Source organism: Anas platyrhynchos, chromosome 38, assembly GCF_047663525.1.
Source record: "Anas platyrhynchos isolate ZD024472 breed Pekin duck chromosome 38, IASCAAS_PekinDuck_T2T, whole genome shotgun sequence".
Lineage (NCBI taxonomy): Eukaryota > Metazoa > Chordata > Aves > Anseriformes > Anatidae > Anas > Anas platyrhynchos.
This window is the reverse complement of record NC_092626.1, coordinates 3385585-3400237: the sequence shown is the minus strand read 5'-3', so window position 1 is coordinate 3400237 and position 14653 is coordinate 3385585.

Sequence of the window (14653 nt, the reverse complement as noted above, 5' to 3'; positions counted from 1 at the left end):
GACACCACAAGCAGAACACAAAACGCTCCATCTGAAACTTTGCTTAATCTATAACCCAGAAAGGTCAAATCTAGTCCCTAGGAGACTAGAGAGAGGTCAGCTCTACCTCAGGATCTCCTGCCCCAGCAGGAGGAATGTGACTGTGGCAGGGACTGTGAGGTCACTTCTGCCTCTGCAGTGGATAGGGCAGCAGCAGGAACGTGTCACGGAAAGGGACTGTGAGGTCACTTTTGTCTGGAGGTGGCAGGTCACCCTTGCCTTCTCCCTGGGATCTGTACTTTTGGGCTGACATCTGCCAGTGGCCCTGGAAGGCCAGCAGAAGGCACCTGCTTGGCATGCTGACTGTGGCATCCCCTCTGCCTCCAGACCCAGGAGGACCCAGACAGAAAGAAGGGCCCCATATGGGTTGTCCTGTCCCTTCAGCTTGAGTCCATGACTGGGCAGCAGGAGGCACAAGTCTTGGCTGTGTCTAGCCAAGAAGCTGCAAGGCCAGCAGTAGGCCCATGGCTTGGAAGATGCTGCTGAGGTGACTTGTGTGTGGTTGGCTGCCAGGCTGCAAGGAGCCTGATAGTTTGGGATGCCTCTTCAGGAGTGGTTTCCACCCTGATGGAGCTTCCTTTGATATTAGCAAAGAAGAGGAGAGAATAAGGTGCCACATAATGTGATGTGGAAGGTTGGCAGTAGCCTCGACGAGGAAGAAATACTGGGAGGAGAGCAAGGTGGTAAACAGAGATGGGTTTCTGCAGACTTCAAGAAAATAGGGCAAAGTGTGGGACAGCATTGGAAAGCTTGCAGAGGAGAAGGCAGAGGGTGCTGGCAAGAATGGAAAGCCCCAACAGCCCTGAATTGTTTTCCCCTTGTCTAGAGCTTATGAGGTGATGAGATGTAGTCATTGCAGTGGGGCCTCCTTCCTTCCTTGCAATCCTTGCAGAGGCTGGAAGGTGTCATTCCAGTGTTCCTCTCATGGCATCACACTGCCCAGAACATCCCACAGATTGCCAGGATGAGCCCTGAGCCAGACATGGGGTACAAGATCTCCTCTCCAGTAGCTGGTGGCAGGCCTTGAATCTTCTGCTTCACTAAAAGAAATCAAGACATTTCTCAGCATAGCGCTTTGCCTGTCTGTAATCATGGCCTCCAATTATCTGTCCTAGCAAGGCCCTGGGGAGGCTTCGTTAGTAACAGCCCTCAGTGGGGCCCATTAATACTCCAAGTCACTTCAACTTTTGTGCCTCCTGACTTGACTTGCTCAAGCGGTTACATCACTCTCCTCTCAGTACCTGAGCTTCATAGACTGAGCACCAAAATACACCATGGACCTCATTAAAATGAAGAAACTCCTAACATCTCTACCACAATTTTCTTAAAGACTTCAGGATTTGTTCAGCTCATTGCAGAGCTTGCACGATGTAGTTAAAGAAGAAGATTTCAAAAAGCACCTAATAAAAAACTTCTTGTTTCAAAGTCTGAATTTTGCTGCATTTCAGTTTTGAGCATTATTCTCCTATTGTTGTTCATTCAGGGTGACTTCTTTGGAGACCTCCATCAGGAAGGAAAGGCAGAGTCTGGAGGTCTTACACCTCCACTGCCAGCAGTGGTCTTTGTCCCTGTAACTGCAGCCCAGCCCAGCCCAGCACATGAAACCCTTTCTAAGACAAGTCAGTTGTACTTTGGGAACAAAATAAATAATAACATAACATAACATAACATAACATAACATAACATAACATAACATAACATAACATAACATAACAATAAAATTGAAATAACCATTGGAATCTGAGAAATTCAGCTTGAATATTAGTAAACACCTGGACATCTATGGTCTCTCATGGGTCTTCTGTGGAAAACTCTGGAAGAAAAGTAAAGAAAATATTTCTTCAAGTGGCTGTAGTTGTACCCACGAGCTAAGCCTCTTTTAGGAAATTGTCCCCTTCCAGTCACAGAAACATAAACTGAGTAATGTGAAAAGACCTGCCCAGTCAATAGAGTAGGGCAAAGTCATGCTTCCTGTGCTATAGATGCAAAAGGTAAAAAGAATTGCATTGTGCCTTATACTACTCAAGGACGTGTAAACCAGGTCATGCATCTTTACCTTAGTACTGACAAATCCATCACTAAACCACGCTACCAAGTTCTACAGCTACACCTTGGCTCTCCAGTCAATGAACTAGCTCATGGATGGCAATCAGGGAGTCCCGGTTAGCATGATGCTGCCTCAGGTGTGCCACCATGGTAGCCATTGGCACCTGCTGTTCTTCAACCCTCAGCAAACCCACAACAGAAGGATTCTGTGGAAGGCCAAGCAAGGTAGACAACTGTTTAAGATCCTCCATCTCAAAGGCAGGTATGCCAAAGCCCCACCGGTAGTGCCCTCTTGGAACTTTGAAGTTCCCTCTCCTGAAACAGTCTATGCTGAGAATGCACAGGCCAGTCCCAATGGGGTGTTTTTGCCATTCCTTCCCTGTTAGACTCACTTCAGCCTCCAGTACAGTTAACTCTTGGGATCCCTCTGTCACTCCAGAAATACAGGTGGGTTCTACCTCTTTAAGTCTTGATGGCATTAGGGTACACTGTGCACCGGTATCCAGTAGAGCCTGACACATTTGTGGGTGTGATGTGCCAGGCCATTAAACATACACAGTCCAGTAAACTCAATTGTTCAGAAACACCAGGAGAAGCATCCCAAGGGGTGGTGCTGCTGGTGAGGACAAATTTGTGCCAGCAGCATGAGTGGGCAGCAGCTGTGCGCAGGCGAGGGGAGGCCAGGAAGAGCATGCCAAGAGCGCTCCTGCCAGCAGAGACAAGGCTGGGCCGAGGCCAAGGCGAGAGGCAGGCCCAGGGCAAGGGGCTTCAAGGGCCATGCTGAGCTCCCTGCCCCTGCAGCAGCTGCACTGGCCCTCATCAGATGTGCTGGATGGCACGCACGGGGAGGTGCTAGCGTGCATCAGAGAGCAGCAAGGAGGGCGCTGGAGAGGGCCGGGGCGAGGTGGGTGGCAGATCCCCATGCAGGGGCTGGCTGGGGGTCCCCTCTGCTGCAGCCACCACACGAAGTATGGCAGGAGGAGGGCAGGCAGGACTCGTGGCCACGGGGCAGATCCTGGCCCTGGACGCTCTATGAGCGCCTTGCAGCTCCTGACAGGCGAGGTGCCCCTCAGCCTTCCCTCCTGTGCTCCCAGGGCACATGGCTGCCTCCTGCCCAGCTCACTGCCCACCAAGAATGTCTGACAGGGCTGCTTCCCAAGCTGGGCCTTGCCCAGTGTTAGTCCCCTGCAGGGGCAGAAAATGGCCCTTGTCTTCGTGGCTTTTCATGGTGTTCCTTTTGGTACATGCTCTTCTCATCCTTTATCTCTTTTACTGAATAGAGAAGTCTAGGAGAACTTTTTGGTACAGAGTACTACAGAAAAAAACATCGAGTCCCTCAGCCACATCTCTGCTTTTCCCCCACATTGCAGCTGGTTTCTTCATTCCACAACCTCTGCTGTACCTGAAGAGAAATGATGAGAAACAAGACTCACAGAAAATGACTACCTGCTGGTTATTTTATTTGGTTAATTACAAAGATTACCAGCACCTGTAAATGAGGTATTTGAGTTAAAAAACAAGAAAGACAACAATAACAAAAGGTTGAAGAAGTGAGATGGAGAAAAATATTTTTATTGGACTAGTATTGCAAAGAATGAAAAGCAGTTTTGAAATACATGAACAAAGCTGTTTCTGCCTTGTCCAGGTTTATGTGAGGAAGATGTGCAGGTACCTCATTGATGGGGAAATACTGTAGATTAGAATAACATCCTCAGTGCATCCTTCAGCTCCTTGTTCCTCATGCTGTAGGTGAGGGTTTCGCTGCTGGAGGCAACACCGAGTATAGAAGTGAAACCGCCAGGCCCAGGGATAGGGAGGTGGTGGAGGGAGGCTTCAGGTAGGCAACCATGGCAGTGATGCTATGCAGGGAGACCACGGCCAGGTGAGGGAGGCATGTGGAAAAGGCTTTGTGCTGGCCCTGCTCAGAGGGCGTCCTCAGCACAGCCCTGACGACCTGCACATAGGACAGAGCACAATGAAAACAAAACATCCAAATGCTAAAAAGACATTGAACGCAAGTACCCCAACTTCCCTGAGGTAGGGATCTGAGCTGGAGGGCTTGAGTTGAGCTTTGAGGAGAGCCTGAGGAGAGCTTTGACTCAAAACAGAGCACTTTGACACAAAACAGCACATCTTTACACTTGCTGAGCACTCTTCTCAGCACTCTTCTCATCCTAATCCAAAACATAGCACCCTTCCACCTAGTAGGAGGAACATGAACTCTGTCCTAACTGAAACCAGTACAAGGGTGCACTCTATTCCATCATCCAGGCCACTGACAAATAACTTGACAAGGACTGGACTCAGTGTAGGTCCCTGGGAGACACTGCTGGCTACAGGCCTTCAACTAGACTCTGTTCCACTAAGCACGACCCTCTGAACTCTGCCATCCAGCCAGCTCACATCCCACCTCACTGACCACTCATCCATCTCACACTTCCTGAGCTAGCCTATGAGGATGTTATGGGAGACAGTGCTGAAAGCCTTGCTGAAGTCAAAGTAGACAACATCTGCTTCTCTCGCCTCACCCACTCAGCTAGTCATTCCATCATAGAAGGCTATCAAGTTGGTGAAGCATGGTTTCCCTTGGTGAACCTATGCTGACTACTCCTGATCACCTTCTTCTCTTCCACATGCTGGAGATGACCTCCAGGATGAGCTGTTCCATTGTCTTTCCAGGGATGGAGGTGAGGCTGACCAGCCTGTAGTTGCCTGGGTCCTCCTTCTTGCCCTTGTTGAAGACCAGTATGACATGAACTTTCTTCCAGTCTTCAGGCAGTTCTCCTGTTCTCCATGACCTTTCAAAAGTGATTGGTGTCGCGTTAAAGGGGTGTAGCTGATTAACCGTTTTGGGCCCGGTTGGATTCAGAGTACTGAACCAGTCGGACATTCACCAAAACTGGGGGTCCGTTCGGACATTCACCAAAAACGTAATAACCGCCTGGGGGTCCGCTCAGACATTCACCAAAAACGTATTAACCACCTGGGGGTCCGTTCAGACATTCACCAAAAATGCATTAACCGTCTGGGGGTCTGGTTAGATTCAGAACACTGAACTATCACGGATAACCACCCTCACCCTAGTTGCATTAATGAGAGCTATCACAATGCAATCAAGTATGGTTTATTACAGCAACAGATAATCAGGTTCTTTTGGATTGCCGGTGATAGTGACTATCTGCAAAAGCAAGCTAGTATGCATGATATACACAGGTGTTATAGGTGTTACAGATGTTATACAGGTGTTACAGGTGTTACAGATGTTACAGATGTTACAGATGTTATAGATGTTATAAGTGTTACAGATGTTATAGGTGTTATAGGTGTTATAGGTGTTACAGGTGTTACAGGTGTGCAGCCTAGAAATAAACGCGTTAAAAGGATCAAAGACTCTATAGAGATTTATAAGCAAATATTCAGATCTCACCCAAAGGCGTCCCAATGGGGGGGGAAGAGAGGCTCAGCCCGTCGACTGATCCCAGGAGTCAGGAGGTCCTAAGGATGTTGTATGTCCTCGGGATGGTATCTCCCCTGACGATGGTATCTTCCCTGCCATCCCCTCTATCATGGGCCAATTTATATTATTTTCTATCTTTTAGGTGGAGCTTGAGTGGCTCTAGTCAAGCATATCTTAGTTATGATTGGTGTAAAGTTTTCCCGTCTCCGTTTAAAGTAATAGGCTCCGAGAAATTCAGAGCGCATGCTCAGTGAGGGGTGGTCGCAACTTGGAGGCGGGTAGCTTTTGGGATGGAGGTGTGTTTTGGTATTATAATGATATTATAATGAGCAAAAAGTACACTAGGGTACAACATTTGTCAAAACATGACAGGTCCTTGGCTTAGGGTGGCAAAAAGTGCAGCTTTGTGCACAAGAACAATCAAGGCCCCACCCGATTACAGAGCCTAGCCGTGGTGTCTCCACTCCACTCCACGCTCCGTGGTGTTCCTTAGAGCTAGCACACCAAGTTTCCCCAGCGCGATAGCATCTAAGGTTGGGAGCCTAGGGAATGCAGTTATGCCCTACCCTGAAAGCCTCTTCAATGCTGCACCTTTTCCTTAAAAACATGAATGTTAGTTTTATTTTCCTAGTTACTTCAGGCATTTACACCACAATTGGCCAGCAGTAACATCTGCCAGCTCCCTCAGAACTCATGGATGTATCCCATTGGGGTCCATGGATCTGTGGCTGTCAGGTTTGCCTAAGAGATCTCTGACCTTATCCTCTTCAACCAAGAGAAAGTCCTCGTTTCTCCACATTTCCTCCCTTGTCCTGAAGGTCAGAGATTATTGAGGGCTGCTCTTAGCAGTGAAGACTGAAGCAAAGAAGGCATTCAGTAATTCTGCCTTCTCTGTATCCTTTGTCACCAGGTCACCCACCTCGTTAAGCAGTTGGCCCACATTTTCCTTCCTCTTCCTTCTGCTATTGATATATTTGAAAAAGACCTTTTCTCAGACAATGTCCCTATATTCTTCCCAAGTGGCTTGTCCCTTTTTTCCACGTTATGTATACATCCTTCTTCCATTTAAGTCACTCCAGGATCTCCTTGATCATTCAAGCAGGTCTCCTGTCCTCTTTGACATTTTGCTCACAGGAATACATAGTTTTTGAGCTTGGAGGACTTGGGGGTCAATGCGCTATTGCTGCCAGTGCACCATTGTGGCAGCCATCAGCACCTGCTCTTCAGCTCTCAGCAACCCCACAACAGAAGGGTCCTGTGTGAGACCAGGCAAGGTAGACAACTATTTGATGTTCTCTATATTCACGGCAGTTATGCCAACAGAACTATAGTACTCTTTTGTTTAGTTGTTTGCCCTTGGAAAAAGCCAGAAACACAGTCTGGAGGCATATCATTAGGGTTACCCAATGATGTTCACATTACTCAAGAGCTATCATGACCAGCCCAAAAGAAAGAAGGGGAAGGTGCCATGCCTTGTTCCCTCCACCAAGTGGATTCATGAGCGTCGTACCAGTAACACCTCAAATAATATTATTGGTGCAGATTTAGGGAAAGCATCACAAGCCCATATTTGCTTTCCTAGTGGTAACTTAGTAGTTTCTTGCAATATGTAGTTGCTTTACAGGGAAGGGTTGTACTGGGTCTGGCCTGAATGTTAACTTTCCCTGCAGCAGCCCATACAGTGCTGTGCTCTGCACTTGTAGCTGGAACAGCAGTGTTATCACACCAGTGTTGTGTCTACTACTGAGCAGTGCTGGCACAGCATCAGGCCTCTCTCTAACCCTCATAGGGGGTGGGCAAAAAATGAGAAGAGAACCATCACCAGAGTAGCTGACCTCAACCAACCAAAGGGATATTCCATACCATATGACGTCACACCCAGCAATAAAAGGTGGAAACAGGAAGAAGAGGGGAGGGGTGGGCTCTCATTGTGAAAACGTCGGTCCTCCTCCTGAACACCGGCTACATGCATTGTGGCCCTGCTTCAAGGACGTGGTCAAGCACCGCTCATTTGTGGGAAGTAGAGAGTAATTTCTTTCCTCTGCACTTCCACATAGACTTCACCTGTTTTATTTGTTTGTCTTCCTCCCTTTTCCTTTCCCTTTTTATTTCCCTTTAGTTAAATTGTTTAGTTCATAATAATCTTTCTTTAATTATTATTATTATTTCCCTTTAATTAAATTATCCTTATCTCAACCCGTGAGTTGTTCTTTGCTTTACTTCTCCCCCTCCTCATCTAAAGAGGGAGAGTGAGAGAGCAGTTGTGGTGTTTAGCAGCCCAGCACGGTAAAACCGCCACAAGGGTTTGTAGCAATTTGTAATACAGACATTCATGAAAACAGAGCAACGAAGTGTCCGTGTCCTTGTGTACTATGGAATCCTACCAACCTACTGCTGTGATCCATGGGCGAGCTGACCCTCCTAGGTCCTGACCGTTGATACTGTGATGCCCTTGGAGAGGTCCTCAGAGCTGCAGGAGCAACCATGGACCTGGGGCTTGGTGACATCCCTTTGCTGCAGAGAACAGACTCAACCACAGGGGCTGGACGCTTCAGATGCTGGAGTGACAAGAAACTGGCTTTTTTTCTGCTCAGGTCTGCTGCCTCCTCACACACAGCCAGGCCTGTGGCTCATCTCCCTGTGGAGGATGACGAGGCAAAGCTCTGCTGGTGCCCAAGTAAGAGAGAAATACTCCACCTGTGGAAGGGCAGGGCTGGCAGGGAGGTGGCACAGGACAGGCACTGGTCTCTTTCTTCTATTGCCACTCAGGGAGGCTTGAGACCACAGGTCAGTGTCCATACTGCCCACAGGTGCCTGCAGCCCTGTATCCTGAGATCCATCTGTTCTCCTTCTGTACATAACATTTTTACTTTGTTTCTCACAGTTTGGGGGCTGCATTGGTGGACCTGGAAAATGGCATTGAAAGGCTGTGTCTCCCACCGGGTTTTTTTTGGTGAGTTTTTCCCATTGCAGCAGCAGAGCAGCAGCTAATTGCTCCTGGAAGAAAACTGGAACAGCTTCTTCAGTGCATGTTTGAGCTCCTGGTTCCTCATGCTATAGATGAGGGGGTTCACTGCTGGAGGTACCACCGAGTACAGAACTGCCACCACAAAGTCCAAGTATAGGGAGGAGGTGGCTGGGGGCTTCACACCGGCAAACACAATAGTACTGACAAACAGGGAGACTACCACAAGGTGAGGGAGGCATGTGGAAAAGGCTTTGTGCAAGCCCTGCTCAGCAGGGATCCTAAGCACGGCCCTGAAGATCTGCGCATAGGATAACACAATGAAAACAAAACAGCCAGCACCTAAACAAAAGCTAAATGCAATAAATCCAACTTCCCTGAGGTAGGCATCTGAGCAGGAGAGCTTGAGGATCTGGGGGACTTCACAGAAGAACTGGTCCACAACATTGCCATGGCAAAGGGGCAGGGAAAATGTACTGGCTGTGTGCATGACACCATGGAGAAAGCCACTGCCCCAGGCAGCTGCTGCCATCTGGGCACAAGCTCTGCTGCCCAAGAGGCTCCCATAGTGCAGGGGCTTGCTGATGGCAACATAGCGGTCATAGGCCATGGCGGTGAGAACATAAAATTCTGCTGTAATCAGGAAGACTAATAGAAAGACCTGCGCAACACACCCTTGATAGGAGATGGCCCTGGTGTCCCACAGAGAATTGGTCATGGCTTTGGGCAGAGTGGTGGAGATGCATCCCAGGTCAAGGAGGGCAAGGTTGAGGAGGAAGAAGTACATGGGGGTGTGGAGGCGGTGGTCACAGGCTACGGCAGTGAGGATGAGTCCGTTGCCCAGGAGGGCAGCCAGGTAGATGCCCAGGAAGAGCGCGAAGTGCAGGAGCTCCAACTCCCGCTTGTCTGCGAATGCCAGCAGGAGGAACTCACTCACAGAGCTGATGTTGGGCATTTGCTGGTTCTGGACATGGACACTGAAAATGAGAAAAATAAATAAATAAATAAAAAAATAAATAAATAAATAAGGAGTGTTAGGACTAAAGTCTGTGAGAAAAAATCAGTTAATTCCCAGTTAAAGCCTTACATTTCCTGTTTCCAAGAGGACCTTTGTGTCTCTCCCTGTCTGGAGTCCTGCTGTGTGCTTGCTGAGTGTCCTGTACACTGCAGCCTCCTCTCCCCATCAGCTCCCAGTGAGCCTGCTCTGCTGCATTCGAGGTTCCAAGAAGGAAGGTTCTTGGGAAGTGGCTCCCTCTGTTGAGTGAGGGGCGTTTGGCTGTGTGATTCTGTGTACGTCTTCCCTGTTCAATACCCAGGAGACAAAATCAGCAGGTGGATCGTGCATGTCTGGCAGGGAGCATCTCCTCCTGCTTCACCCCCCGTGCACAGCACTCCTTGTCAGAATCAGACACCACCAGCTGCCACGCTGGGGAAGGGGGAGAAGCAGGCATGGGCAGGCAGGGCAGACCCAACCCAGTGAAGAAGCTGCAGTGTTGGTAAGGTAGAGCCTGTCCTCACAGACCTGTGCCATCTGGCTGGCACAGCCAGGAGAGGGACAAGAGCTCTGGAGTGGAAGAAACATTTGGAATATGCTCCTTGTCATATGGTAGGAATTTGGGGGTAGGACCTCTGGGGAGCCAGGAGCTGGACTCGACGATCCTTGTGGGTACCTTTCAACTCGGGATATTCTATGATTCTGTGATTCTGTGCCTTCTTCCATGGAGGAAGGTGGAAGGGGCCTGCAGCAAATGTGTCTACTTACACAGAGATTTAGGGTTCAGACACCCCATATTTTCAGCCCATAGGTTATATATGCCATGATAGAAACTGTGAAGGAGTTTCTGGGGAAGAGATGAGACCAGGGGCTGCTGCAAGGAAGGTGCCTGCACTGCAGGGAATGGCAGGGAGGGAGCAGCTCCCTCTCACTGCCTGCCAATGTCCCTGCTGCCTGCAGCTGTCCTGTCAACAGCTCTTTGTCTGTTCCCATGTCTCCTCCTGTCCATGCTCACAGACCCCATCCCATCCTCTGTGTGCCCAGCTCTGTCCTGCAGACACCTCCTGGGGATGGGGACAGCTCTGGGGACATCCCCCTCTCAGTAGGTCCTAAAGAACAGTTCTGAAAAGCCCTGGAGCAGTCTGTAAGGAGAGAGAAGGGAAGGGACACTCTCAGGTTTGTCACTAACCTGTTTATGTCTCATTCCAATGCAATAGGAAGCTCCGTTACCCGTGCAAACCCAACCATTCTCTTAATACAGAGCCTACCCCACAATCAGACTATGAAAACGCAGACAGAGAGTTCAGAAAGAGCCTTCTCTTTGCAGGCAGTACCTGCCCTGCCCTTCCTCTGCTCAAGCCCCTGGGCAGCTCCCCTGGCAGGCTGAGTGCTGTGTCTGGCAGGCAGCAGAGACTGTGCCCCAGCACACAGCCCCTGGGGCACAGCAGGGACCCTGATCTGCACCACAGCCCTGGGCACCCCTGCAGCTGCCCTGAAGCACCTTCTCCTCCACACTGCACAAGCCACACGAGACATCCTGGCAGCTCCTGGCCAGGCATAGGCATCCCGCATCCAGAAGCCTTTTCCAGGAACCTCCCCTGCACTGTCCTGCAACCAGATACTTACCGTGGGCTGAGATGTGAAGGTTTCTCCTGCACTGAGCTCTCCTCTGCGCGCACCCTCCAGGCTGCCTGGAATCCCTTTCTGCCTGGGTGCCTGTGGTCAGAGCCCCCAGCCCTGCTGCGCTGTGCAGAGGAGCTGCTCCTGGGCACAGCTGTCTCTCTGCACCAGGGCCCTCTTGCCACGAGCTCTCTCTGTCCCAGGAGCCCGGCCCAGCTCAGCAGCACAGCACCAGCCCAAGGCACTGGAGTCACCCCTCTGGGGGCTTTGGTGATGAGCCCACAAACCTCAGGCACTCAGAGACAATTGAAGACATCTCTCCAGAAGTCCAAGTCAGATGCAAGTTTCCTGCAGTGTCCCCCTGAGGGCCAGCACTGACACAGCCTCCCTTGGAGCTTGTTAGAGCAGAACACTGGAGGCAGTGAGGACAAGGAGACAAAGGCAATGTGAAGGTTGACACTCAGGTGTAGACAAAATGGATGCGTTTCACCAAGCACCAGGGCCAGGCCTTGACCTCCAGCCTCTGTGAAGGGAGATCCCTTCCCTTCACACACTGCTCAGGGCTCTTTGTGGGGCAGTAGGAGATGGGGATGTGCATTGTCAAGTGCAGGAGAATGGTATGACCTTCCACGTTCATGGGTGGGGACAAGGAGACAATGAGGCCCTGGTGCTTTAGCAATAAGCCGTCTCCTCATAGGCCTCAGTGACAGAGGCAACAGCCATAGCCATGTACACAAAGACTTTAGTTCTGTTCAGACTTTCAGCCTCCCATAGCCCTTGCTTCTCTCCAAACCAGGATATCACAGAATCACATAATTTCTAGGTTGGAAGAGACCTCAAGATCATCGAGTCCAACCTCTGACCTAACACTAACAGTCCCCACTAAAACATATCCCTAAGCTCTACATCTAAACGTCTTTTAAAGACTTCCAGGGATGGTGACTCCACCACTTCCTTGGGCAGCCTGTTCCAATGTCTAACAATCCTTTCAGTAAAGAAATTCTTCCTAACATCTAACCTAAAACTCCCCTGGTGCAACTTAAGCCCATTCCCCCTCATCCTGTCACCAGGCATGTGGGAGAATAGACCAACTCCCACCTCTCTACAGCCTCCTTTAAGGTATCTGTAAAGAGCAATAAGGTCGCCCCTGAGCCTCCTTTTCTCCAGGCTGAACAAGCCCAGCTCCCTCAGCCACTCCTCGTAGGACTTGTTCTCCAAACCCCTCACCAGCTTCATTGCCCTTCTTTGGACCCTCTCAAGCACCTCGATGTCCTTCTTGTAGTGAGGGGCCCAAAACTGAACACAGTACTCGAGGTGCGGCCTCACCAGAGCCGAGTACAGGGGGACGATCACCTCCCTAGCCCTGCTGGCCACACTGTTTCTTTTGCAAGCCAGGATGCTGTTGGCCTTCTTGGCCACCTGAGCGCACTGCTGGTTCATATTCAGCCGACTATCAACCATCACTCCCAGGTCCTTCTCTGCCTGGCAGCTCTCCAATCACTCCTCTCCCAGCCTGTAGCTCTGCTTGGGGTTATTGCATCCCAGGTGGAGGACCCGGCACTTGGCCTTGTTAAACTTCATGCAGTTGACCTCAGCCCATCGGTGCAGCCTGTTAGAAATGGCTCAGGATTCAAATTAGGATTAAATAAAAAAATAGGATTTATTAAAAGAATAGAAGTAAGCAAACAGCGCTGGGTGCACCAGGAATCTCTGCTCCACCAGGATGCACACCAGTTACATCAAGTAGCTGATTTTTATGCTCCTAGACTAATACATATTCATTACTACTTCTAAAAAAAACAGGTTATTATAATTAGCTTCCGGGGTCCAGTCCCTCCTACTGGAGCATGTGCATCAGTCTCCAGTGGTCCCTCTGGGGGTCTCTAGGGGTCTTTCATGCTGAAGGCTCGTAGTCTTCCTCTCCAAGTTTTTTTCTTGTCCTTCCCCTTTGTACTCCCTTGGCACCGTATCAAGTTTATAGAACATCCCCTGCAGGTCTTGTCTCCTAGCCGTCCTTCAGCTTCTTTTTTTCTTCTTCTTAATCTCTTGGCCCCCTGGCCGGATATCAGAGGCCTGCATAGTATCCCATAACAGTCACTAGTTGTTATCAGTTGTTCTGAAACCCCCAGACATCAAAGACTTCATACAAATACAAATAGCTTTCTTATTAACACTTCACCAGTAATTAAAACATTCTTCACCAGCCATTCACAGGGACAGTCACACCTATAGCCATGTTAAATTAATCTCCAAGAAGACAAAAAAAAGGCTGTAACTGTTAGAAATAGAAGTTCGGAATAACAAAAGCAAACAGGTTCATAAATTTGAGGAGTATTTTCTGAAGACTTGATAAATTGACTAGAATGAGGGGGAGACTGGGACACACTGCATCTGTGGTTCAAGAATTAAATTGCCAGTGCAGGGCCCAGAGGCAGACAAGACTGTTTTTTATGGACACGAATTGTTAAAACATTCCTAACAAGCCTATCCAGATCCTCCTGCAGAGCCTTCCTACCCTCAAGCAGATCGACACATACACCTAGCTTGGTGTCATCTGCAAACTTACTGAGGGTGCACTCAATGCCCTCATCCAGATCATTGATGAAGATATTAAAGAGGACCGGCCCCAGTACTGAGCCCTGGGGAACGCCACTAGTGACTGGCCTCCAACTGGATTTGACTCCATTTACCACGACTCTTTGGGCCCGGCTATCCAGCCAGTTTCTAACCCAAGGAAGTGTACGTCACGAGCAGCCAGTTTCTTGAGGAGAATGCTGTGGGAGACGGTGTCAAAAGCCTTGCTGAAGTCACAGAATCACAGAATCACAGAATTTCTAGGTTGGAAGAGACCTCAAGATCATCGAGTCCAACCTCTAACCTAACACTAACAGTCCCCACTAAACCATATCCCTAAGCTCTACAAGGTAGACCACAGCCACAGCCTTTCCCTCATCCACCAAGCGCGTCACTTTGTCATAGAAGGAGATATGGTTCGTCAAGCAGGTCCTGCCTTTCATAAACCCATGCTGACTGGGACTCCCAGTAGGGACTCCCAGACCTGTACCTCTTTACCAGATAGCTGTAAGCACTTTTCCATGTGGTGTCCACTTGATCTGAGCTTAGTCTGATAACTCAGATCTTCTTGGTGGCCATGTTCCTTGTAAGGCTCCTTGTAAGGCAGCTCTGCAGGAAGTTGGCCTGGTACCTAGTGGGCAGGCACCACTGCTCCTATGGTATCCCTCATAGTGCCCAAACCCTCCTCCTCCTGGACACTGCTCACTTAGCAAGGTCCCAGTCTACCCTGATGTGTGGGGTTCCTCTTCCTCTGGTGCAGGGCTGGGCTCTTCTTCTTTAAATGTCAAGAGGTTTCCCTAGGCAAAATCCTGCAGTTTCTCAAGGTCCTCCCACACTGATGCTCCATTCTGTCAGCCATTCATGGCTGCAGGCAAACAGTTCAACCTTCGTGTGATTTAGCTATCCCTGACAAGACAGCAGCATCAGGAGTTACAGGAACATTTGGGTAATAGAGGAG